General features: G+C 32.0%; 1 pseudogene; it reads right to left on the bottom strand.

Annotated features, from left to right (window-relative positions):
* Positions 1–23,613: 23,613 nt before the first annotated feature.
* Positions 23,614–24,567, bottom strand: LOC130954152 (ETHYLENE INSENSITIVE 3-like 5 protein; annotated as a pseudogene).
* Positions 24,568–26,806: the final 2,239 nt, after the last annotated feature.

A 26,806-nucleotide genomic window follows, 5' to 3' on the forward strand; every position in this document is an offset into this window, starting at 1 on the left:
CTAAAATAATTATAGTCTAATATAAATTTTAAAATATCATCCAAATTAAAAGAACTACATCAGTCACAATATTATAATGTGGTTCAAATACAGATTCAAAAGTCAAATAATAATAATAATAATAATAATAATAATAATAATAATAATAACAAAGTCAAAAATATTTTATGTACTATAATAATAAAAAATAATAATAAATGAATATTAATATTTTTTTCAGGTGACAATTTAGAGTCAAGGATAAACAAACATTTATTTATGATTAGATAAAGATACTTATGAAAAATTTTTATATATTGCTATGTACTATTTGTTAATAAAAAGAATTAGAGATCAATATAAGAAAAACTAAAGTTAGTTGGTAGAAAACTTTAGTTTCTGATTTTTAGACACACACGTAATTAGACAAATACTTCTCCTTTTTCTCGTTTAATTTTTCTTTGTAAGTAAGAAAAGTGAGTGAGTGAGTGAGAATAGAGAAGTAGAGTTAGAAGAAAAGAGAAAAAGAAGAAAAAAAGAAGAAATGAAGAAGTAGGGGTATCGTTATTGCCAAACCATCATCCCCAAAGAAAAGAAGCTTGGAGCCTACTTACATGTTGGCTCTATTAAAGCCAAAGAAAAGAAAAGAAGAGACATCAACATCATCACGACGCCATCACTCTTGGACACTATAAATTGTTGCGAAATAATATAATGACTAAAAGACGATATGAATCTATTTAATATATTAAAATTGGGTTTTTTCAACCAATAGAAATGAGATGTCGATTTTTTGTAAATTTATTTTTCCGCCAAAATGAATGCACTATTTTTTCTTTTAAGTTTATTTTATAAAAATATCTTTATTATAATTAACATTTAAATAATAATGCATAATTATACTAATTTAAAAAAATATCTTTATTTTTACAAAGTACTATTCTCATGTAATGAAAGCACTATTCTCTCGTCTAAAATTATTTTTAAAAAAATATTTTTATTATAATTATATTACAATTAGCATTTAATGAATAATGCATGATTATACTAATTTAAGAAAATATCTTTATTTTTAGAAAGTACTATTCTCATGTGATGAAAGCAATATTCTCTCTTCTAAAATTATTTTTAGAAAAATATCTTTATTATAATTATATTACAATTTAGCATTTAATGAATAATGCATGATTATACTAATTTACGAAAATATCTTTATTATAATTATATAAAATAATCTACTTAATATACTAAAATTGGATTTTCCTCCAACTGATGAAAATAAGGTGTCAATTCCTTATAAATTTATTTTCTTTTCAAAATAAAGGCACTATTGTCTCTTCTAAAATTATTTTTAAAAATATCTTTATTAGAATTATATTACAATTAGCATTCAATGAATAATTCATACTTATACTAATTTAAAAAATATCTTACTTATATTATAATTATATAACAAATTAAACATAAATTTATAACTCTAATTACTATAAATATGATACTAACATTCATAATGGTAAATTGATATTGCAATAATTAATTTCTATAATTATTTTTATACTATTAAAGGCTATATATAATGTTTCTTTGTGATTAGTGAATCTAAATCTAAGAATCAAAGCATTTTTTTTCTAATATGTTATTCTTCTTTGACTGGGCAATTATTTCTAAGGAGCTTTGTACGTCAAGTTCAAGTCATACCCCCTCCACGTTTTTTACGTTTGTCCGAAAATATTCGAAGTGAAACATATAATGAGATTGAATTTCCTCAATTTAGGTTCAGTTTTGAAAAATTTGTGCCAACCTTGAAGATGCAATTCAAAGATTGGTATTATATTTAAATTTTCTTCTCTTAAGCTTTTTGTATTAAAAATAATTTTATAATATATTGTAATTTTTTTCCAGAAACTATCGGCCTTCTGGTGCATTAATGCAATGCCATTGAGGAGAATAAAAGTCAATTTAATTTGACAATTTTAACAAAAAAATAGTCTAAATTTGTATGAATTCTAAGTGTTCGATCTTATGATGTTATTTCGGTTGGTTGTTATGAGAATGACTTTAATCTATATGTATCTAAGGATTATAATAGATTAAATATTATTTAAATAATTTAGTTCTAATATTGATAATTGATTAAATTAGTTTTAGAGAAATTTAAATTGTTGTCTCAATTTATATATTATGAATATTCTTTTTGGATATGTTATTTTTAAACTTTTTAATATGAATTTTTTTATTTTTAAGTTTTTTTTTCTTTTTTTAATATATGTATCACCTTTTTTTTGTATTTCATATTAGTAATGACATTATTAAGAGAAATATAATTCATCAATAAATTAGAATGATTAAAAGTTTAATTATATTGTGTGACACCAGATTGATTAATTAAGATTAAGGCGTGAAAAAGGAAAAAGAGTCACACAATACGTGATTTTGCTTTCTTGCTAATATATAAAAATACGTGAAAAAAACTAAAATATCACCATTTAAAAAAATTGTTAATCATGCATATGAAAAGGAATTGAAAAATATGCATAAATATAAAAAAAATTATTACTCGATTATAGAATAAAAAATAATCATATATATAAAAATTATAATAAAAAATAATTAATATATATGACTTAAATTTTTATATGTATAATTAATATATATATATATAAATAAACAAATATTTAAAATTATTTAACAAAATTAATATATGTATAGATAAATAAAGAAAGTATTATAATTTATGAAAATTACACATATGATGACATTAGTAATAAATAATAAAAAATTATTGAATGATTGTAGACTAAAAAAAATTAATCATAATAAAAAATAATTAATATATGCGATTTAAATATATTTACATACAATTAATATATATATATATATATATATATATATATATATATATATATACATAAAGAAATATTTAGAATTATTTAACAAAATAAATATATTCTAAAAATAAAAAAATTATTAACTAAACAATTGACATATAAATAAATACAGAAATTAGTATAATTTATGAATATTATTACGCGTATGATGGTATTAATAGAATAACAAAATCATTAAATAATTGTAGGCTAAAAAAAATATTTATAATAAAAAAATTAAAAAATAATTAATATATGTGACTTAATATATGTATATTTAAATAAGAAAAAATTTAAAATTATTTAAACAAAATAAATAAATATATCCTAAGAATAAAAAAACCATTAGCTAATTGTAACACCCTACCATACAGAGTCTTATACTTAAGTCATAATTCAGAGATGGCAAGGTATTACGACCTCTAAAATAAAAATTTAGTACGTATAGTAGTATGAATGATTGATTATAACTAGGAGCCTTTGTAGAAAAAGGGGTAAACAAAAACCGCAACTCAAAAGCGCAACACTCCGATCGATAACGTAACGAACAAGGATAAACCAACGTGAGATTATATATATACAAAGGAGTGTCAAAAACAGGAATATCAAGACTCAAGATCCGGCTGCGAAGATAACCGGTCCGAGCATAGCAATATATACATATGATAAAATAAGGAAAACCCCAAAGGAAACCCAAAGGGACACAAATACATAAAACCTATTCTCCAAAATCTCCCATAAGAGGAGTCATCACAGTTTGTATTATTTAGTGGAGATAAAAGTATCTAAGCAAAACGTATAAACCAAAACATAGTTCCGAGAACAAAGGATCTTCGCAAATCTAGAAGTCTCCGGCATGCCTCAGCGGGAAACCTCACGTCCTGCATCTGAAAACCACAAAATCCGCATGGGTGAGAACCAGAGGTCCCCAGCATGGTAACAGCTTCCACATATATAATACATAATAATAGAGGAAAGCCGAAGGCAATCCTAAAACTTCCTCCAGATAATATCAAAGCTTATAAACAAGCTAAACCATATAAGGGCTTCTGACTAAAGATTCTTCAGTCTAACTAATACTTCCCTTTCCAATTCATTCGAACCTCCCAACCACCAACAGGAGTATAAGGTAGCAAACACAGTTATATCAAACAAGAAGTATACAAATAGGAACAGTTAAAGGCATTTAGACAATTAGCAAGTAATATGCAGTCAAATAGGCAATCTCAAACAATTCATATAGTATGCATATGATGAATGCCTGTCCCTAGTGGCCGATGATATCATCTGTCGGTTATAGAGCCAACCCGACAAGTCCTGGCAGTTAACCATTGGACTGTCCCTCTGTCGTGTCTCCCCAACTCGAGTATGCTCAATATGAGCTTGATCATAATCATGATCCATATCCATCACCATCACTGGTGAATATTTATCCATCACCATCACAGGTGAATATTTATCCATCACCATCACAGGTGAATATTTGGGAGTGAGCTCGTCCGGAAATTTCACAGTGCCCGGCCACCCTGACGACATAGGGTAAACAGAGTATCAAGTCTCAACCTGGAGCATGTGGTGGCTAGCCACTGCTACTACCCAGGGAAACTCGTATCTCAGATAGTGGAAGTACAAATCACAATTATCAACGATTCAGCATAAACATGCATGAATTCTCATCCATAGATCAACATCCATATCAGCCATTCGGCTCACGGTTAAATCCATAACCAGCCAATATTCATAGCATACACAGCTATTCCGGCTCACGGTTAAATCCATAACCAGCCATTTCATTAACAATTACAGCCTTTCGGCCCATGGCATAACAAGCACTTCCACCGCCATCCTCCGTATCTCACAAAATCATCTTGATCCCCATTGATCATTCATCTTTCCCTTGCTTCACTCGCAAGTTACCTCATTCACTAGCCCCTTTTTAATAGCTAGGCATGCCATAATGATTTAAGACATAAATGGTGAGATCGGAGGCTTAGAAGTATGAGATTTGGCTTTTAAAACTCAAAAATCAACTTTGGGATGAAATTAGGGCCGCGCGTACGCGCACTCCACGCGCACGCGTGGATGGCCTCAAAAACTCATCGACGCGCAAGCGTCATGCACGCTAACGCGTGGATTCCAAAATTTGCCAATCGACGCGCACGCGTCAACCACGTGTACGCGTGGGTGTTCTCGTGCCCCAAGCACAACACTAGCACAGTTCTGGCACAACTCTCTGGAAAATGGCTGGGCATTGGGTGCAGCACAATCGGCGTGCCCGCGCACATCACGCGTACGCGTGGATGGCACTTTTTCGGAAGATCGACGCGTACGCGCCAGGTGCGCCCACGCGCAAGGGGTCATTCTGCTAAAAATTTTCTAAGTTAAAAGCTGCAGAATTCACAGATTTAAACCCCAATCTTCCAACGGACATAACTTCCTCATTTTAAATCGTTTTTCACCCGTTCTTCGAACGGCATGGACATCCCGGATCCAATTTCATTTTTAAACAGATTTGGTACAAAACGGAGATCCGTAGTCCAAGTTATGTCCCGTCAAAGTATGCCCAAAAACCATATTTTCATACAAAACCACAATATGCCATTTTCAAAACAAACCATTTTCAACTCTTTCCAAAATCAATCAAAACATGCCAATTTCATCCCTTTTCTTTGAAATCAATCAAAATGTATCAAATTCAACATCAAGCCTCCTCAACTCACACATTGACACATTACCAGAATTTACCAAAATCACTATCTTATCATTTTACCCCACTTCACCCAAGTGGCTCAAACACAAACACATTGACATATCATATACTATTCCTCATGCCAATTCTCAACAACACCAATTCCAATAATTCATTATGGTACACAATCAACATCATACTCACCATCAACATGGTTCAATCCACAATTCAACCATACCCAATCATTAAGCATATATCACAACATACACATTTCTCATACATCATATCATCAAGGCATCAATAATCATCATCACATATATGACCACATCATATATTTCAACCATTCAACAACATCAACAATTCAATGCCTATCTTAGGGCCTCTAGCCTAAGTATTTCCTACCACATTACATATTAGATATGGGAAACCGAAACCATACCTTAGCCGATTTTCCCAAGCTCCCCCGGAGCACTTCCAAACCACTTATCCACAAGCTCTCAAGGCCTCAACACCTCCAAGAACAGATTTTTCACCACCAAACCCTTTCCAAGCTTTTCAAAGTCACCAATCAAGCTCCAATATTCACATATACACAACCTAAGCCACAACCATCATACCCATACACAACATCTCAAAACCCAAACATCATAAAACAACAAAATACACTAGGGTTGAGAATCTTACCACACCCAAGATCCAAGGAGACAAGATTAACCTTCTCCTTCAAGAGAGTTGGGTCCTATAACATCAAAGAACCCAAAATCTCAACATTTTACCCATGAAACTCGAAAATAAGGGCTGGAATTTCGAACAGAAACTTGTGGCTTACCTCAAGATTAATTGTATGGGTTTTGTAGAGCTCTCCGTGGTGAACGCGTGGCCGCAAACGGAGCGGCAATCGGAGCTCTAGATCAAAAGTTATGGTGGTTTGAAGATCAAGTGAGAGGAAGAAGTTTGAGAGAGTGTTCTTCCTTCCCTCTCTTCAATTTCAGCGTGTTTGAGTGTGTTGTGAGGAGAGAGAGTGCTGAAAACTAGGGTTTTGGTTAAGTTATGTTGGGCCAAGGGCCCACTTTGGGTCCGGTTGGCCCGGTTTGGCCCGTTCGGTCCAATCTTGGTCCGAATTCTATAAAATTGGTACTAAAATTCTCATCTCAATCTCCTCTATCACATTTAGCCATAAAAATCACATTTTAGGCTTTCTAGAATAAATTCTCATTTATGGGTTAATTAGTCATTAATTAACCGGGTTTTACATTCTACCCACCTAATAGGGAATTTTGCCCACAAAATTCAAATGCAATTACCTGAGAATAAATGCGGATAATCCGTTCGCATCTCCGACTCAAGTTCCCAAGTGTGTTCCTCAACACCGCCTCGACTCCATGCCACTTTGACTAATGAAACATCTTTTCCACGCAACCGTTTAATACTAGTATCATCAATTCTGACTGGAGCCACTGGAAGCGTCAAATCTTCCCTTAACTGAACCGACTCAGGTTCTAACACATGGCTAGCATCAGGAGTGTACTTCCGAAGCTGCGACACGTGAAACACGTCGTGCAGGTTCGAAAGATGAGGTGGTAGAACCATCCGATACGCCACCGGTCCAATCCTCTCCAGGATTTGAAATGGACCAATGTATCGAGGATTCAACTTCTTTGCCTTAATCGCCCTACCTACTCCCGTGGTCGGAGTAACCTTAAGGAAAACATGGTCTCCTTCCTCAAATTCTAAGGGCTTTCGCCTCTGATCGGCGTAACTCTTTTGACGACTCTGCGCTGTAAGCATCCTATCACGGATTTTCTTGACTTGTTCAGTAGTCTCAGCTATCATTTCTGGCCCCAACAAGCTTTTCTCTCCAGCTTCATACCAACATAGCGGAGATTGACATTTCCTCCCATACAAGGCCTCATACGGAGCCATTCCGATACTCGCATGATAACTATTATTGTATGCAAACTCCACTAATGGCATATACCGATCCCAACTCGCCGGTTGGTCCAAAACACAAGCTCTCAACATATCCTCTAGTGTTTGGATCGTCCTCTCAGATTGACCATCTGTTTGAGGATGGTAAGCCGTGCTCAAGCTTAATCGGGTTCCAAAAGCCTTCTGAAATGCACCCCAAAACCTTAAAGTGAAACGAGGATCTCTATCAGAGATTATAGTAGCAGGTACACCATGAAGTCTCACAATCTCCTTTATGTATAACCATGCTAGCTCCTCAAGGGTGTAAGTCATACGAATGGGCAAAAAGTGAGCTGACTTCGTCAGCTGGTCCACAATCACCCAAACAGCATCAAAACCAGCCCTAGTCCTTGGCAATCCTGACACAAAGTCCATTGCAATACTTTTCCACTTCCATTGTGGAATCTCTAAAGGTTGCAACATACCGGCGGGCTTTTGATGTTCAATCTTTACCTTTTGATAAGTTAAGCACTTTGAAACATATTCCGCCACATCATTCTTCATACCCGGCCACCAAAACATCACCTTTAAATCATGGTATATCTTAGTACTTCCCGGGTGAATGGAGAATCCGCTTTTGTGTGCCTCCTTTAAGATATCTTGCCTCAAAGTGCCAACATCCGGCACAATGATCCTACCCTTGAATCTCCATAACCCATCTTTTTCTTCCGACATTCTCCACTGTTTTCCTTGCTCAATGGCCGGTAACACTTTCCATAACGCTTCATCATTTTGATGAGCCTTTAGGAGTTCGGACTTAAAGTCACTTGAGATTTCTAATCGGCTCAAACACAAGGTTCCGGATACTTCTTGAGTACCAATTTTCAGACTCTCGAATCCCTTGAGCAACTTCTCCTCTTGGAGCATCATCCAAGCTGCACATAACGACTTCCGACTTAATGCATCCGCCACTACATTCGCCTTTCCCGGATGGTAATGCAACTCAAAGTCGTAATCCTTCAACAATTCCATCCACCTTCTCTGCCTCATATTAAGCTCTTTCTGATCAAAGAGGTACTTCAAGCTCTTATGATCTGAGAAAACTTGGAACTTAACCCCATAGAGATAATGCCTCCACACCTTCAAGGCAAACACAACCGCAGCGAGTTCCAAATCGTGTGTAGGATAATTAACTTCATGAGGTCTCAACTGTCGTGAGGCATACGCCACCACATTATGATGCTGCATCAGCACGCACCCTAGACCCTTCAATGAGGCATCACAATACACCTCAAAAGGCTCGTTCGGCTCAGGTAACACTAACACAGGTGCAGTGGTCAACTTTTTCTTCAATATCTGAAAGCTCTCCTCGCACTCAGGAGTCCAAACAAACGGAGTGTCTTTGCGGGTTAACTTTGTCATTGGTAACGCTATCTGTGAAAAGCCCTTGATAAACCTTCTGTAATAGCCAGCTAAACCCAGAAAACTCCTTATCTCTGTTATGGTGGTTGGTTGTTTCCAATCCATCACCGCCTCCACCTTAGTTGGATCTACTGCTATTCCCTTCTTACTCACCACATGGCCCAAAAACTTCACCTCACTCTTCCAAAACTCACACTTAGACAGTTTTGCATAAAGTTTCTTCTCCTTTAGAATCTGCAACACGGTCCTCAAGTGTTCCACATGCTCTTCTTCAATCTTGGAATAAATCAGTATGTCATCAATGAAGACAACAACGAATTTATCCAGAAACGGACGGAAGACTCTATTCATGTAATCCATGAATACCGCAGGAGCGTTCGTCAACCCAAAGGACATCACAGTGTACTCGTAATGACCATAACGAGTTCTGAAAGCGGTCTTAGGGATATCCTCACCCCTCACCCTTATCTGATGATAACCGGATCGCAAATCAATCTTAGAGAAAACTCCAGCTCCTTGTAACTGATCCATGAGATCATCAATTCTCGGCAATGGGTACTTATTCTTTATTGTAACCTTGTTCAACTGCCTGTAATCCACACAGAGCCGCATACTCCCATCCTTCTTCTTCACCAGTAACACTGGAGCACCCCACGGAGAGACACTTGGTCGTATGAAATTCTTTCCCAACAAATCCTCTAACTGAGACTTTAGCTCGTTCATCTCTAACGGTGACATCCTATAAGGAGCACTTGAGATTGGTCCCGCCCCGGGCACCAACTCAATAGCAAACTCAACCTCTCGGTTAGGTGGAAACTCATCAATATCATCGGGAAACACTTCCGGAAACTCACACACAACCGGAATCTGCTCCAACCTTTGATCATCACCTGAAACGCCTGCGGTTAACAACATGATACCCTGACATTCGATTCCAGAACAGTTCACCATCATCGAATTCAAGTAATAATTATTCACCACGACCGGCCCTTCTGTATCTTCTGGCATAAAGTACACCGACTTTGTAGAACAATCAAGCAGGACATGGTTCTCAGATAACCAGTCCAATCCCAAGATAAGATCAAGACCGATCATCGGCAAGCAGACTAAATCATGAACAAAATCACGCTGCTTGAACCTAAAGGAAACTTCCGGGCATCCTAGCCTAGTTACCGTGGCTTCATGGGTAGCATTGTACACTCTTAGATCATAACCTAAGGTTACAATCTTCAATCCTAACTCATGGGCTTTCTCAAATGCAATGAATGAATGCGATGCTCCAGAATCAAATAAAGCATTTAAAGTTTGACCAGCCATTTCACAGTTACCTCGAATAAGTGTCTCGGATCCCTCGGCACCTATAGCTGAAGTGGTGAACACCCGACCAGTCTGTTGTGCCTTCCCAGCACCTTGTTTCTGCTTCTCCGGGCAGTTGGCGGCTTTATGCCCCGCCTTTCCACAATTGTAGCATAAGCCCCATCCGGCCTTGCATGGTGCTCCCGGATGGTGACTCCCACACCTAGTGCAAGCTTGATCATTCTGAGGCTGCTTCCCAAACTTCTTTCCTTGGGAGTTGTTGTTGTTGGGCCTCCTGAAAGAGCCTCCCCTCTTGAAAAACGGACCTCTAGGTGCAAAGCTCTTTCCTCGGTTCTATGGAAATGAACCTTTGTGACTCCCTTTCTCAGCGGTTGCCCTTTTTACACACTCCTCAGCAACCCTACACTTGTTCACTAATTCGGAGAAAGTCCTAATCTCCATTGGTCCCACTGAACTGAAGATATCACTCCGGAGTCCTCCTTCATACTTAACACACTTCCATTCCTCATATTCCATCGGAGTCCCTTGGCACATACGAGAGAACCTGAACAGCTCCTCAAACTTGTCAGTATACTCTGATATGGACATAGTACCCTGCTGCAACTGTAACAATTCAAGTTCCTTAGCCGTCCTAGCAGAAGTCGGAAAGTACTTCTTATAGAACTCTTCTTGAAAGACATTCCAGGTGATATAGTCATCACCCTGCTGCAGAAGACGTCGGATGCCTTGCCACCAATGCGACGCTTCACCTGTGAGCATATAGGTGGCAAACTCGACACGCTGTCCTTCAGGTACCACTTGTGCTTGCAGTGCTCGCTCTATAGCCTGAAACCATGTATCAGCCTCAGTCGGGCTAGTGGTTCCCTTGAACTTAGCTGGATTAACCTTCAAAAAGTTTGCCAATGTCATCGGGCCTTGAACTCCATCTCCATCATTACCATGGTTGTTCATCTGTTGACCAAGAGCCTCAGCAGTGGCTTGCATAGCAGCAGCCATGTTCTCCAACGTAGCCATAAAGTTCACCGGGTCATTAGGGTTATTCTCCGGTGCACGAGCATTCGTACGACCTCTCGCACTACCTCTACCGCGTCCACGAGGCGCCATCTGGTTCCTATACACACCCAACAGTCGATATTAAGTTGATCAGTCTCAATATCGGAAGTCTAGTGCTTCAAAGTCCCAAATGCATGCCCATGAACGTTTATGCCAATTATATCAAGCAGATATACTAATAGCACATAACACACACACACAGAGAATGCACAGAAGCATAGTCAGTCCATCCCTCAGGCTCTACAGGAACGAACTACTCTGATACCATAATGTAACACCCTACCATACAGAGTCTTATGCTTAAGTCATAATTCAGAGATGGCAAGGTATTACGACCTCTAAAATAAAAATTTAGTACGTATAGTAGTATGAATGATTGATTATAACTAGGAGCCTTTGTAGAAAAAGGGGTAAACAAAAACCGCAACTCAAAAGCGCAACACTCCGATCGATAACGTAACGAACAAGGATAAACCAACGCGAGATTATATATATACAAAGGAGTGTCAAAAACAGGAATATCAAGACTCAAGATCCGGCTGCGAAGATAACCGGTCCGAGCATAGCAATATATACATATGATAAAATAAGGAAAACCCCAAAGGGACACAAATACATAAAACCTATTCTCCAAAATCTCCCATAAGAGGAGTCATCACAGTTTGTATTATTTAGTGGAGATAAAAGTATCTAAGCAAAACGTATAAACCAAAACATAGTCCCGAGAACAAAGGATCTTCGCAAATCTAGAAGTCTCCGGCATGCCTCAGCGGGAAACCTCACGTCCTGCATCTGAAAACCACAAAATCCGCATGGGTGAGAACCAGAGGTCCCCAGCATGGTAACAGCTTCCACATATATAATACATAATAATAGAGAAAAGCCGAAGGCAATCCTAGAACTTCCTCCAGATAATATCAAAGCTTATAAACAAGCTAAACCATATAAGGGCTTCTGACTAAAGATTCTTCAGTCTAACTAATACTTCCCTTTCCAATTCATTCGAACCTCCCAACCACCAACAGGAGTATAAGGTAGCAAACACAGTTATATCAAACAAGAAGTATACAAATAGGAACAGTTAAAGGCATTTAGACAATTAGCAAGTAATATGCAGTCAAATAGGCAATCTCAAACAATTCATATAGTATGCATATGATGAATGCCTGTCCCTAGTGGCCGATGATATCATCTGTCGGTTATAAAGCCAACCCGACAAGTCCTGACAGTTAACCATTGGACTGTCCCTCTGTCGTGTCTCCCCAACTCGAGTATGCTCAATATGAGCTTGATCATAATCATGATCCATATCCATCACCATCACAGGTGAATATTTGGGAGTGAGCTCGTCCGGGAATTTCACAGTGCCCGGCCACCCTGACGACATAGGGTAAACAGAGTATCAAGTCTCAACCTGGAGCACGTGGTGGCTAGCCACTGCTACTACCCAGGGGAACTCGTATCTCAGATAGTGGAAGTACAAATCACAATTATCAACGATTCAGCATAAACATGCATGAATTCTCATCCATGGATCAACATCCATATCAGCCATTCGGCTCACGGTTAAATCCATAACCAGCCAATATTCATAGCATACACAGCTATTCCGGCTCACGGTTAAATCCATAACCAGCCATTTCATTAACAATTACAGCCTTTCGGCCCATGGCATAACAAGCACTTCCACCACCATCCTCCGTATCTCACAAAATCATCTTGATCCTTATTGATCATTCATCTTTCCCTTGCTTCACTCGCAAGTTACCTCATTCACTAGCCCCTTTTTAATAGCTAGGCATGCCATAATGATTTAAGACATAAATGGTGAGATCGGAGGCTTAGAAGTATGAGATTTGGCTTTTAAAACTCAAAAATCAACTTTGGGATGAAATTAGGGCCGCGCGTACGCGCACTCCACGCGCACGCGTGGATGGCCTCAAAAACTCATCGACGCGCAAGCGTCATGCACGCTAACGCGTGGATTCCAAAATTTGCCAATCGACGCGCACGCGTCAACCACGCGTACGCGTGGGTGTTCTCGTGCCCCAAGCACAACACTAGCACAATTCTGGTATACCTCTCTGGAAAATGGCTGGGCATTGGGTGCAGCACAATCGGCGTGCCCGCGCACATCACGCGTACGCGTGGATGGCACTTTTTCGGAAGATCGACGCGTACGCGCCAGGTGCGCCCACGCGCAAGGGGTCATTCTGCTAAAAATTTTCTAAGTTAAAAGCTGCAGAATTCACAGATTTAAACCCCAATCTTCCAACGGACATAACTTCCTCATTTTAAATCGTTTTTCACCCGTTCTTCGAACGGCATGGACATCCCGGATCCAATTTCATTTTTAAACAGATTTGGTACAAAACGGAGATCCGTAGTCCAAGTTATGTCCCGTCAAAGTATGCCCAAAAACCATATTTTCATACAAAACCACAATATGCCATTTTCAAAACAAACCATTTTCAACTCTTTCCAAAATCAATCAAAACATGCCAATTTCATCCCTTTTCTTTGAAATCAATCAAAATGTATCAAATTCAACATCAAGCCTCCTCAACTCACACATTGACACATTACCACAATTTACCAAAATCACTATCTCATCATTTTACCCCACTTCACCCAAGTGGCTCAAACACAAACACATTGACATATCATATACTATTCCTCATGCCAATTCTCAACAACACCAATTCCAATAATTCATTATGGTACACAATCAACATCATACTCACCATCAACATGGTTCAATCCACAATTCAACCATACCCAATCATCAAGCATATATCACAACATACACATTTCTCATACATCATACCATCAAAGCATCAATAATCATCATCACATATATGACCACATCATATATTTCAACCATTCAACAACATCAACAATTCAATGCCTATCTTAGGGCCTCTAGCCTAAGTATTTCCTACCACATTACATATTAGATACGGGAAACCGAAACCATACCTTAGCCGATTTTCCCAAGCTCCCCCGGAACACTTCCAAACCACTTATCCACAAGCTCTCAAGGCCTCAACACCTCCAAGAACAGATTTTTCACCACCAAACCCTTTCCAAGCTTTTCAAAGTCACCAATCAAGCTCCAATATTCACATATACACAACCTAAGCCACAACCATCATACCCATACACAACATCTCAAAACCCAAACATCATAAAACAACAAAATACACTAGGGTTGAGAATCTTACCACACCCAAGGTCCAAGGAGACAAGATTAACCTTCTCCTTCAAGAGAGTTGGGTCCTATAACATCAAAGAACCCAAAATCTCAACATTTTACCCATGAAACTCGAAAATAAGGGCTGGAATTTCGAACAGAAACTTGTGGCTTACCTCAAGATTAATTGTATGGATTTTGTAGAGCTCTCCGTGGTGAACGCGTGGCCGCAAACGGAGCGGCAATCGGAGCTCTAGATCAAAAGTTATGGTGGTTTGAAGATCAAGTGAGAGTAGATTTAAACATAATCCCAATTTAATTTTGGACAATGTCAGAAACAAATATATATAATATTAAATTAAAAGAGTAGATTTTAATTTTACATAAAATAATATAATAGATAATGGAGTATAAATAAATTTACTTGACAAATATAATTATTCATAGTGTGATATTTTATTATGATAATATATCTTTGTGTGTTGACTCCATAAATAAATATATATATATATATATATATATATATATATATATAGTTTATTATTTTTCTATCACAAGATATATTTATTATTATATTTCAAATTTTGAGTTTTCTTGATCTAACATTGTAGTGAAAGAATGGCAAATAAAAAAAATAAAGAAAAAATATGAGAACATTCTAAACATAATTATCGCTAATCTTTTTTTTTAGTTTTCAAATATATTATTTATTTTATTTATTTAGAGTAATAACTAAATTTATTATAACTATAGTAAAATTAACTTTAAACTATTAGTATTATTAGTAAATTTTAAAATTATTGATATATTATTAGTATATATAATAAGCAATCGTAAATTTTCTTTCATGTTTATCATTTAAAAAATTTATAATTTTCATATAGTCTTTATTCTATTTTTTTTCATATCTAATAATGACTATTCACTACGATCCTATTAATAATATCACCTATAGTAGATTATACAAAGAGAAAATATGAAAAATAAAGACAAGAATTATAAGGCTATAGAATGTCACATTTAAGTTTGACAAGAACAATACGGCTCACATAAAAATAGTTCTAATAGATGATAAGATTAGTTAATTCATTTATTATATTTTTTCAAGTAATGCTAAGATCAATTTAAAAATAGAGTTTAATTTTGATGCACTGACAGTGTAAAGCGTTTTACACAATCGTGCAATCACATCCGTTCTTTTGGATGACCATTCACGCGGTCAATGTGAAAGGTATTTATTTTTATTGATGTGTCATTACGTAATTGGATGCACGTGTAAAACTACTTTACACTGTCAGTACATCAAAATTAAATTCTTATAAATATTTGTAGTTCTTATTTTAAGTTATTTTTATATATAAGTACACCATTTCACAAGTAAAAGACAATTCTTGTTCATAGCTTTGTAAATGCTAATAGTTTTTATATTTAATTTATTTTGCAATACGATAAAATTCATTGTTCAATCAAGAATTATTTGACAAAAATATTTGAGAATGAATTAGTAAAAAGGAATGTATATGTCTTCTCAAATTTTGAGATTGAGAAATCAAGCGGAATATATCTTCTGATTGTACACACGTGCAAAATATCTTTTAAGATACGGTCACGTATAGTACATACGGTCGATGATCGTAAAATTCCAGATAATCATTTTAATTTGCTTGCCCATATTAATATATTAAAACAAACAAATTAAAGATTCTACTTATTTGGTACGTAATTAATTTATATTAACCCACACAAATTTATTTTCTTTTTAATTTTAAGTTTTGCCAAAAAATTGTATAATAGCACTATTTTATCGATAACAAAAATTTTAACAGTTTATTTATGAAAATATTTGAAATTGTATTGTGACTTTTTTTTAAAGGTATATCATTTTATTGATATACTGTTGTTAGTTTTATCGTTCAACATAAAATAAATCAGTAAATTCTCTTTGTTTTATACATGTACGAAGTTATAATTTCTTATATTATTCACTCATTTGTCCTTAATTTGGTACTTTTTTAATTCAATTTTTTTTTGTTCAATTAGATGTTACTGGATTTTTGACTAGAAAAAAAAAAAACTTATATCATGGTCAAAAATAGAGAGAAGTGACTAGTACATTGTGATTGATCTTTATGATTTGCAATATGTAAAATTTTAATATGAATATTTTTTTGGTAATAATTATGTGTTGTGGTGCAATTTTTTTTTTATGTATCACTACTTACTCTTTTAATTCTCACTTTCATTCAAAAATGAGAAAAAAATAAGATGTACACTATGAGCTCAATTTACAATCCAATTACTTGATCATCTATGTGATCACCAAGCAACCAAATACATAATTTATTCTCTAATTTATAAAATTTAACAAAGATATTGGTAAACATATTAGTTTCACATTTATTTATATATTTTATTTATTTATGTTATATTTGTAATTATATTATATCTATTTTTATCAATATATATTTTTTTAAAATACCGTTAGTGTTAGCACATGGTGTATTAAATAAATTAAATGATAGAAATATGTACCTATTTTTTTTTCAGTCAACATTCAGTTGCAATATCAATATATTAATAGTAAAATGGAGAAAAAAATGTAATATTATATCGAAGAAAATTTTTTAAATCATAATTGTAATTTATGATTGAAATCATAATTTAAATATTTTAAATGTAATACTTTTATTTAGAGAATTCATAATTCAACATAATTTTTATACACTTAATAGCTACATTTGAGTTAATACATTTAATACTATATTTAAAAAAACACTAACAATGCATATCATATTATTTATTTATTAATTAAATTATTACAATGAAAATAATTTTAATAGAATAATTTAAAATTATAATTTTAATTTTATCACGTGCATGGCACGAGTTATTACACTTGTTATGGTTTTAAAATACAATTAGAGCTATCTTTAGAAATATATTTGTCCTTACATAGATTTGTTATTAAGTTAGTAATAATATACTCTTTTAGTTTTAGAATTCAAAAAAATCTTTAATTTCTTAATTAGTAATTTCAAAAAATTACTTCACATTCTTTAAACTTAAAGATGAAATAAAACTTGTTATATAAATATTGAATTATTTTTATATAATAATAGATATAAAAACTAAGAGAAAAAATATGTTTATAACCAATACAAAAGACACAAACGAACTTATTTTTCTATTTATCAAAAGAGAAAAAATTAATGACAAACATAATTTATTATTTTTGGTTAGCACTTTTAGTTATTTGTCTAATTTTTTATTTTAATTATTTAATAATATATTTTCAGCCACATTTTTTAAATTATTTATGAGCAAAATTATTTTTTAATAAACTTTAAGAAGTCAAGATTATCCCATAAAAATTTTAAACAATTTGGTCAAATAGTTTGAGAGATATAATTTTTCAAAATTTGGTAGTGGTGGTTGAATTTTTTTTACTTTTCCAGTTCTGCAATGTTATTTTTTAGCCACTAGAACTTTCGATTTACTTAACATCTTAAGTTGCTATCAAAGAGATTCTGAAGGTCCATAAGTATAGTTTAATTGAGTACAAGTTTTATGTTCAGAACTATTTTCTAGATTTAATGAGGTTACTTAAAAGATGGGTTAGTCGCTGAAAATTCTAAACTGGTTCATGAAAATAGGGCATCACTTCCCATTAACAATCAATTAACCAAGTGACCTGGTATGAACCTAAAATTTGTTTTATTTAAAACTCAAATGCGTTGAGTATAACCTCACCAAAGATTGGAAGCTTTAGGCTAAAAATAGATTTTTAATGGTGTTTATTAAAAGGTCGCTGCTATGCTATTTTCTACAGAATTATTAGTGCAGCTGTAAATTTTTAGTGAAATTGTTCCAACTATTGCTCCGATCCTACTCTAGATTATCAATTTGAATGAAACCAATTTTTTATAAAACTTTAATGTCTTCTGGTTTGCCTAAAAATTTCAGAAACCAAATTTTTATAAAACTTTAATATGTCTTCTGTTTTATTTCAATAATATTTATTTGATAATAGAGATAAAATTTATATAACATGATAATAATTTCATAATAAAAATAGTATGTGTACATAAAAAATTAAATATTAAATTATCTATTAACCACTATATATCTGTGTATAAATATATGTATTATTTAATTTATTTTTAATATGTATTTTATATTTCAATATATATTTTTTATGGATAGTTATTTTTTATATACATGTAGCATAATTATTGTTATACTTATATTTTGTTATTGTAAAATAAGATTAGCTTTCAAAATATCTAATATATAAATTAAAACACTAAAATAGTAATTTAATAATAATATATAATTTAAAATTCTATTGTTTTAGGTTTTATATTTTTTAAAAATTAAGTAATTTTTCTCTTAACACTACCATCAAAATTTCTCTTTCTATATATATTACTAAACAATTATTTAGAAATTCACTTTTCAACACAGTTAGAAGCCGACTCTTATTGATATTCGTAGTTAGAAAAGTTCTTTCAATTAATACAGTTGTTATGCAAAAATTAGAGCTAATTTCAAAAGAAAATAAATAATACTCTTTGGAGTTGATTTTTAAGAAAGAACATTAATTTCGTTTAAATCTGAGAATTGATCATTCTAACGAATATCTAATATAAAATTTTTAAATTGACGATTAAGTACCAAAAATTGAGTAAAAAATTATTGTGGGGTCAAATTTAATAATCTAATGAAAACAAATAAATATTATTATCATATACTACTCAAAAAAATTTTAAATTATAGTGGGGACAAGTGCCCCACAACAATATACTTAAAACCTCCCTAATTGCTCCTATTCTAGACCATCAATTTGATTTAAACCAATTTTTTATAAAACTTTGATATATCCACTGGTTTGCCTAAAAATTTCAGAAATAATTTTTATGAAATTTTGATATGTCCACTGGTTTGTCTAAAAGTTTCAGAATTGTTTGAGTTGTGAATTGGAAGTTATAAATTTTAGAAGTTTAATAATTTTTTACACAAAAATCAGTTTTTCTTACTTTAAAGCATCAACTTCCAATTTTATATATCTTGAAATCTTGGAAATCTTTTGATTTAAAACTTGTGGTAAACAAAAAGTTGATGTGTCCAAAATATGTGATTCAATTTTCAGATCCATACACATTTTAAGAGACTAATTATGTAACTTATAAGGTGATATGCTCAACAAAACTTTATAGAACGGATTTTACAAAATCGAACATGTTCCTAAGCTTTGTTAATTAACCAAATGACATGACATAAAGCTGAAACTCTATTTAAATAGAATCTATATGAGTCCAATATATTTCCATCAAATTTTAGAAACATTAGGTTGAAAATTAAATTTTTACCAAATTTTCTAAAGAAGTGGCTCTTTGCTGATTTTTCTAAAATTATTACTACAACATTCTTAGAAACATGTAAAATTAACTATTAAATTTGGTTGCTCTTAAACAAAGTAGTAGTTAGGCCCAAAATGTAGTTCCATCTTATATGTAAAGATCATAGTTGAATATGGGGCAACTATCGTTTGTCATGTAATTTTAATGCTCTAAAATTATTAGAATTTATTATTTAGTTATCAATGATAAAAAAATATAGATAAAATATATTATTAAATTATTAGACTAAAATAATTAAATTGATATAACTAAATAATTATCAAAAACAATAATTGTTCATCATCTCTAACATTTTTTCAGTTTTACGTGAAGGCATTATTATCTAAGTAGCCACTAGCCACCACAAACATAAAAAGAAAAACCCAGTCGAACACGTACGTGCTTGAATCAGCACACCACGCGCATGTAATCTCCTTTTCCACTTCAAGCATTATAAACACTTTTGGTTGACATAATACTTCAAGGAGCTATGAAATAAATTCAAAAACTGACTGTAACTTGGTTTAAATCTGGGATGTGAGGCTCAGGAGACTTAGCTCAGGTAACTTTGCCACTAGGCAAGGCTACATCTTATAAACTTGTATGTTAATTATTGTATATATTATATATCCTTTTTAATTAAATTATTTTATATTCGTTAAACTTCATTTTAATTTTAGTTTTTTTATTCATTTTTTATCAAGGTTAGAATTTTTTTAATTATACACTATTATTTAAATAAATATTAAATTTATTGAATATTTTCAAATTTAAAAAGGTCAAATATCTTTTATTAATTATAACATTTTTTTCTATGATTATATAATTTTTTTGAATAAATACGTGAAGCATGTAATAGATATAAACTAATTAATAAATTATTGAAATCTAACAATAATGAACTTAATACAAAAAACAAAATTTAAAAAATATTTATTATAAAAATAATAAATTTAATTCTATATAATTACTTAATTATAATTGGGTTACCGATTCTATGAGTAATTCAACGATTGAATTGGTAATTCAATAATCTAATATTTTAATTAAGTCAATTATTAATTCGATTCTAATAACTATGTTTGATAGACTATTCAAAGAGATGCTTTGGGAGTTAATTTTTTTTTTCAAATGCTCTCCTATTCTTATTGCATAATTTTCTTTTACCTCTTATATCCACATTGTTTCTAAAGTATTTTATATGAAAAAATAAACACATCCACATTGTTACTTTATATTTTATATGTAAAAATAAACATCTATGCTAAAATAAATAAACATGTATAATATATGAAAATAAACAGAACTTAAGTGATATTAAGAAAAACAAAAAGTAAACATTTAATAGATAGAGGAGAAATAAAAAAATACAAACATATTAAAAATAACATAACTAAAATATTTTTGAAGTTGCTACTTTAATTATTTTTTTTAATGAGTAAAAATTTATAAAACTAAGCACTTAAATTAATTTCTAAAGAACTTTAAATTAGACAATTTAATTTTTAATAAATTTTTATTATTATAAAATTTTCAAGAATTATTTTGATTAGACATATTATTATTATTATTATTATTATTATTATTATTATTAATAAAATTTTAATATACATATTGAATAAATAATTTTTTAACAAATTTTATTGCAAGATAATTAGGTTTAAATCAGTTCCTTTTTACAGAAAAATAAATTCGTCTAAAAACTTTAAAATAATAAAAAATTGTTAATTACCAAAATATTTAATTTATAATATTTGAAAATTAATTTAAATATTTACTCAAATTATATAAAACATTATTCAAATGAGAATATTCATGAAGATGTGACTGAGGCTATATACCAAACACACACAACAAACAAAATCATACGTTCCAATTCTGTCATACAAACTAATGTAATTTGTATGACTAACTAACATCCACCCTTATCATCCAACTGTTATGACTATATGCTAGATATTCACAAGACCAAAGCCAGATAGTTGTCTCATCTATTTGATCAATCACCACATTCTTACCGTTATACACAGAAAATCTAATACCATGTGTAATCTGTTGTTTCCTTCCTCTAATACCACGTGTACTGTGTTGTTTCGAATATCACCTTTTGTGGTGCCAATCACAGCAATATTCCTAGAGTTTTTGACTCTTGCCAAAGCTTTACAACTAATCCACTCCAACAACTTAGTTGAATCCCTTAACCTTTATCAATCAATCTTGTTTTATATTTTACCACTTAGTTGATTCCTTTAGCCTTTATCAATCAATCTTGTTTTATATTTTTCAATGTCGCAATGAAATTTAGTCCGAATATTCGTTTACAACCATTATATTTTCCTGCCAAGTCTTTTTCAGTGTATCGAACTCAATGAAGTGTTCTGTTTCAATGTATTGAGATCGATAAAATCCTTTTATATATTAAGTGAGAGGAGTCCTTAACCTTTTTTCTAAAATATTTTTTAATTTTTTTATATGCATGTATTGTTTAAAAAACATGTTTTTGTGTTATATGACTAACAAATTTTTTTAAATTTTAAATACTAAATCTTAGTTCTTAACAATAAAAAATAAGATATGGCTAAATGTGTTAAAAAAAGTTTTACTCTTAACATTTCTCTTAAAAAATTGTTTACTTCGATCATTTACTAACTTTAAAGTATTTCAAAGCACATATAATTAATACCAATATTACATTTCAAAGCACATATAATTAATACCAAAATTGTTTACTTTAATCTTCTACTAACTTTAATCATATCCATAATAAAACAACATTTTATTTTAAAATACCAATATTACATATAAGAGGAACATTTTTTAGATGCTATAATTAATCAATCTAATCAGAATCATATGTGAGCAAATTGTGTATGACAATGTGATAGTAGAGAAAACTAATAATTAATTAAATAATACATAAAAATTACAATATTTTTAAACATATAAAATTAATTATTAAATGTTGTTGCTCTGAAACGAAGTAGTAATATAGTCCCAAAGTGATGAAGTAGTTGCTTTTTGGTTAAGAAGATGGCCGTCATGTGGGGAAATATGATCATGCTTTATTAACGGTGCATTATTATATATTCTGATGAGTGGAATCCATCACGCTATTTGCTTTAGCTATCTCTAATGCTGCAAGTAACTCACAATCTTCAATGTCATTCAGCCACAACTCTAAATTGCCCTCACCAAAAGCTTCACCAGCAATCTCTTCCATTCCATTCATAATATCAATATCACCAAAATCAGTGTCACCAAAATTATTATTATTGTTATTGTTGGCCTTAACTACCTCCATGTTCATCCAATCTCCAACACTTATCATCCTCTCCTCACTCGACGGGTAATCATGGAAAGCCTTCGAATTCTCATTGCTGCTGCTACTTCCCTGATGATCGAGAGTGGCACCGCGAAAAGCGCATATCGACTCGTGGTCCATCCTTGAATTTTTGTCTCTAAATCCCATGGACAAATGGCTTTGTGGACAATCTACGTTCTGACATGTATATAGTAGATTGTCTACAAAGCTATTACCATTATTATTACTATCAAAATCACACTTTCTTTTTTTTCACTGCCTCCAGTGCTACTACTGCCACCACCACCAAACAAAACATGATCAAGAGAATTATTAATAGAGTTTATTGAGGATGACTCAAAGACTTCAGTTTCTCCCTCACCGTCTTCTTTATTATTCTCCTCGTCCCTAGACAAAGAAGAAAAAATCTTAAGACACTTGTTGGTAAGTTTTAACAAAGCTTCTTCTTTGTTCACAACTTTGAATCAAGTAGCGCTATATTTGGCAGTCATCTTATCTTGCAAGGTCTTTGATTGAGTCACAAGCCTTCTCAATTTCTCTAAGTCAGGGGACATGTGCTTTATAACTGAAGCCAAAACCGAAACCTTCCATGCCTTCTTCAAATCATGGGATTTCTTATATGGTGGTGGTCCCTATTCTTGAGGCAAAAGGCCCTGTTTACCCCACCATACCTCTGACCCATTAGGCCATCATGGCGGGACCACACCTTTATCCAAAGGATACCTCCTTTGTGGCGGCACACAGTGTTGCATCAATGATGAAAGAAGAGATCCTAGTGTTGCGTCTTGAAGATCTTGGAGAAGGTATATGCTTGACGACTCATCTAACTCTTCCTTTTCAACTAAGGGTAAATATTTTACAATTGCTGGAGGGGTATTTTGGTCAAATCTAATATCTTCTTTCCACCATTCTCGCAAACTATCTGAGCTGCCAGTAACCGGCTTACCTATGAATTATAATTAAAATATTTTAATATCAAAATGAAGACGGAAGTATGATAAAAATAAAATATTTTTTAATAAAAACATAGAAAAATATTAAAATTATTTATGTATTAATTGTTAAATAAAAACTCAAATATAATTGATTTCATAATTAAGAATTTTTAAATAATTTAATATATTTAATTAAATAATTATTTTATTATTATTATTATTATTATTAATTTTATATGAAAACAAATTAAACTTTTTAATTATGCGTGGTTCATTTTTAATTAAAAAATAAAATAAAAAAGAAATGCTTATTTTAAAAGAAATAATGGTGTAATTCTATACTTTTTTCAGGGACGATGCCATAGACGAATTCACGAGCTTTGCAAACTTTCATGATCTTGACCATGTATTTGAGTACAGAGTTTTGTGCCCTAAACATCTTTTTCTTCCTGGATGCTTTTTGTTTGGCTTCTTTGTTTTTAGATTCGTCCATGTTAAGTTTTTTTTTTCATCTTCTGAAGAAGGATACAATCTTTTCATACGCGCTTCTTCAGATTTTTATAGTCTATCGTTTCATCTTCTGCTGTTAAGGTAGCATCAAATTACTCGTGTTCTGTATTAGTCAATTGAACATAGGGCGGATCCATTTCTTCTTGGATCAGCACCATGATGATTTTTTTATAAAAGAAATCAAGTGAAATGTGAAATATATGTGTATAGAAGAATAGATAAGAGTAATTGATATTATGTTATTACACTTCATGAAAGTTATGTGCGTATCTAACGAAGGTTGTAGAATGGCGGTGTTAGAAGGATCTAACGTCAGCAAAGTAATTTTAGCTTAGTGGAATTGTAAGTAAATAATTCATAAGAGTGATGAGACAAAGTAGGCATTATCGAGGTGAAAATTATATGGTGTTTATACTTCTTGGAAAACTGATAAATGTACAATTAACCTGAGAAAGTTAAAAGTTGTTTGAGTGAAATAATGAAAAAAGATGAAGCGTTCTGTTTACATGCACAATTTGGGTGATCCAATTCAACTAGGTATGAAGGTATTTTTTAAAATTTGTTATTTGTATGGGAAAGTATAAGGAGTCAATGGAGGTTTATATAATATTAGAGATATAATTATTAGTGTTACTTTTTTTCATTAGCTGAAACTTTTGGGATGAGTGGTATCATGACATGGTATTAGAGCGTTAGATCTGAAAGGTCAAGAGTTTGATCCTTAGCGGGATCCTATTTGTATAATATTCAGCATTTTATTATAATAATTTAAAAAAAATAAAATAAATATATCTAAAAATTATGAATAAATTTAGTGTTTTTTTAAATTAAATACACATACAAAATACAAACTAAATAAAACCGAAATTTAAAATTTAAAATTTAAAATATATAGCTGTCTTCTTCCTCGGTGCCGCCGCTTCATCCCAGCACCGTTCGTCTACTTCGCCGTTCTTCTGCAACGTTGTCGTCCGCCTCATTCGTCCTTGGCATCACTTTGCTTCTCGCTGCTCCGCAGCCTCGTTTCATCCTATTCTTTGTCATGTTCAGCATCGCTAGAAGTGGACCTCAGGTGTTTTGAATGTGTCTAAGAGAAAGCGATTCATAGTCAACCATATGTATCTGTTTAGTTATTCAATCACATTAATTTTGTATGCCATGTACAATATCCTAATTTGTATTGGATAATGGTTTAGATAGAGTTGAAGAACTTAAAGAATCACAATCCTCAAATTGCCAACTCTGATATATTTGCAGTTAAGGTCACTGCAAGAGTTTAAATTTTTATTATGATTTTAAATGTGTTTTATAAATATTTTATGTATCACTTCATAATTTTAAATGTGTTATAATTATTTTTTAATGTTTAAATTTAAATTTAGTTTTATGATTTTGAATGTGTTCTAAAAATATTTTTTATATAATTTAATAATTTTAGATGTGTTACAAAATGAAGGACTAAACTTTTGAATTAAAATGAATCACTAAGTCACCAAAAAAAAAATGAATCAGACTTGAAATTAGAGAGGTGGATAATGAGATAAAAGAATAGAAAAAACAAAAAGAAAATTGTGTTAAGGGAGAGAAGGAACGTAAAAGAAGAAAACAATAACTAACTATGAAATGGATAAGAAGTTAGAGAAATTTTAATTTTTAAAATTTAAATTAATCTTAATTATAAATGTGTATCTAAAAAATAGAAATATATTTTATTTAAAAAATAATTAAATAATATTAAATAGGCTGTTGTGATTTTTTTTCTTTTTTTTTCTTTTTTTTAATTATCATCTTTCTCATTGTCATAGTCATTATTTTCTCCTCCTCTTTCTTTTTTTTTATTTGATTTTTTTCTCCTTCATTTTTTTCCTCTTCTTTTTCGTTATCACCACTACCGTTATCATCATCTTCTTCTTCTTGGTTAAATATCACAATTAATTTTACAGTAACAAAATACATTATTTAGTTGTGAATGACACAAAAACATTTTAAAAGACCACAAGTTTATAACCTTGACTTACTTAACCAACAAAATAAATTTAAATATATTTTAAATTTAAAAGATATATCAAATTGCTGTAAATGGCGTAGGAATGACCAAATCTCATATATATTAGTTCAATACCATACAATTAATTCAATAATAACAAAAACACATGATTTAGTTGAAAATAACATAGATATTTTTTTATAAAAGACACAATAAATCTTTAAA

The sequence above is a fragment of the Arachis stenosperma genome, chromosome 10, assembly GCF_014773155.1.
Source record: "Arachis stenosperma cultivar V10309 chromosome 10, arast.V10309.gnm1.PFL2, whole genome shotgun sequence".
NCBI classification, from domain to species: Eukaryota; Viridiplantae; Streptophyta; class Magnoliopsida; order Fabales; family Fabaceae; genus Arachis; species Arachis stenosperma.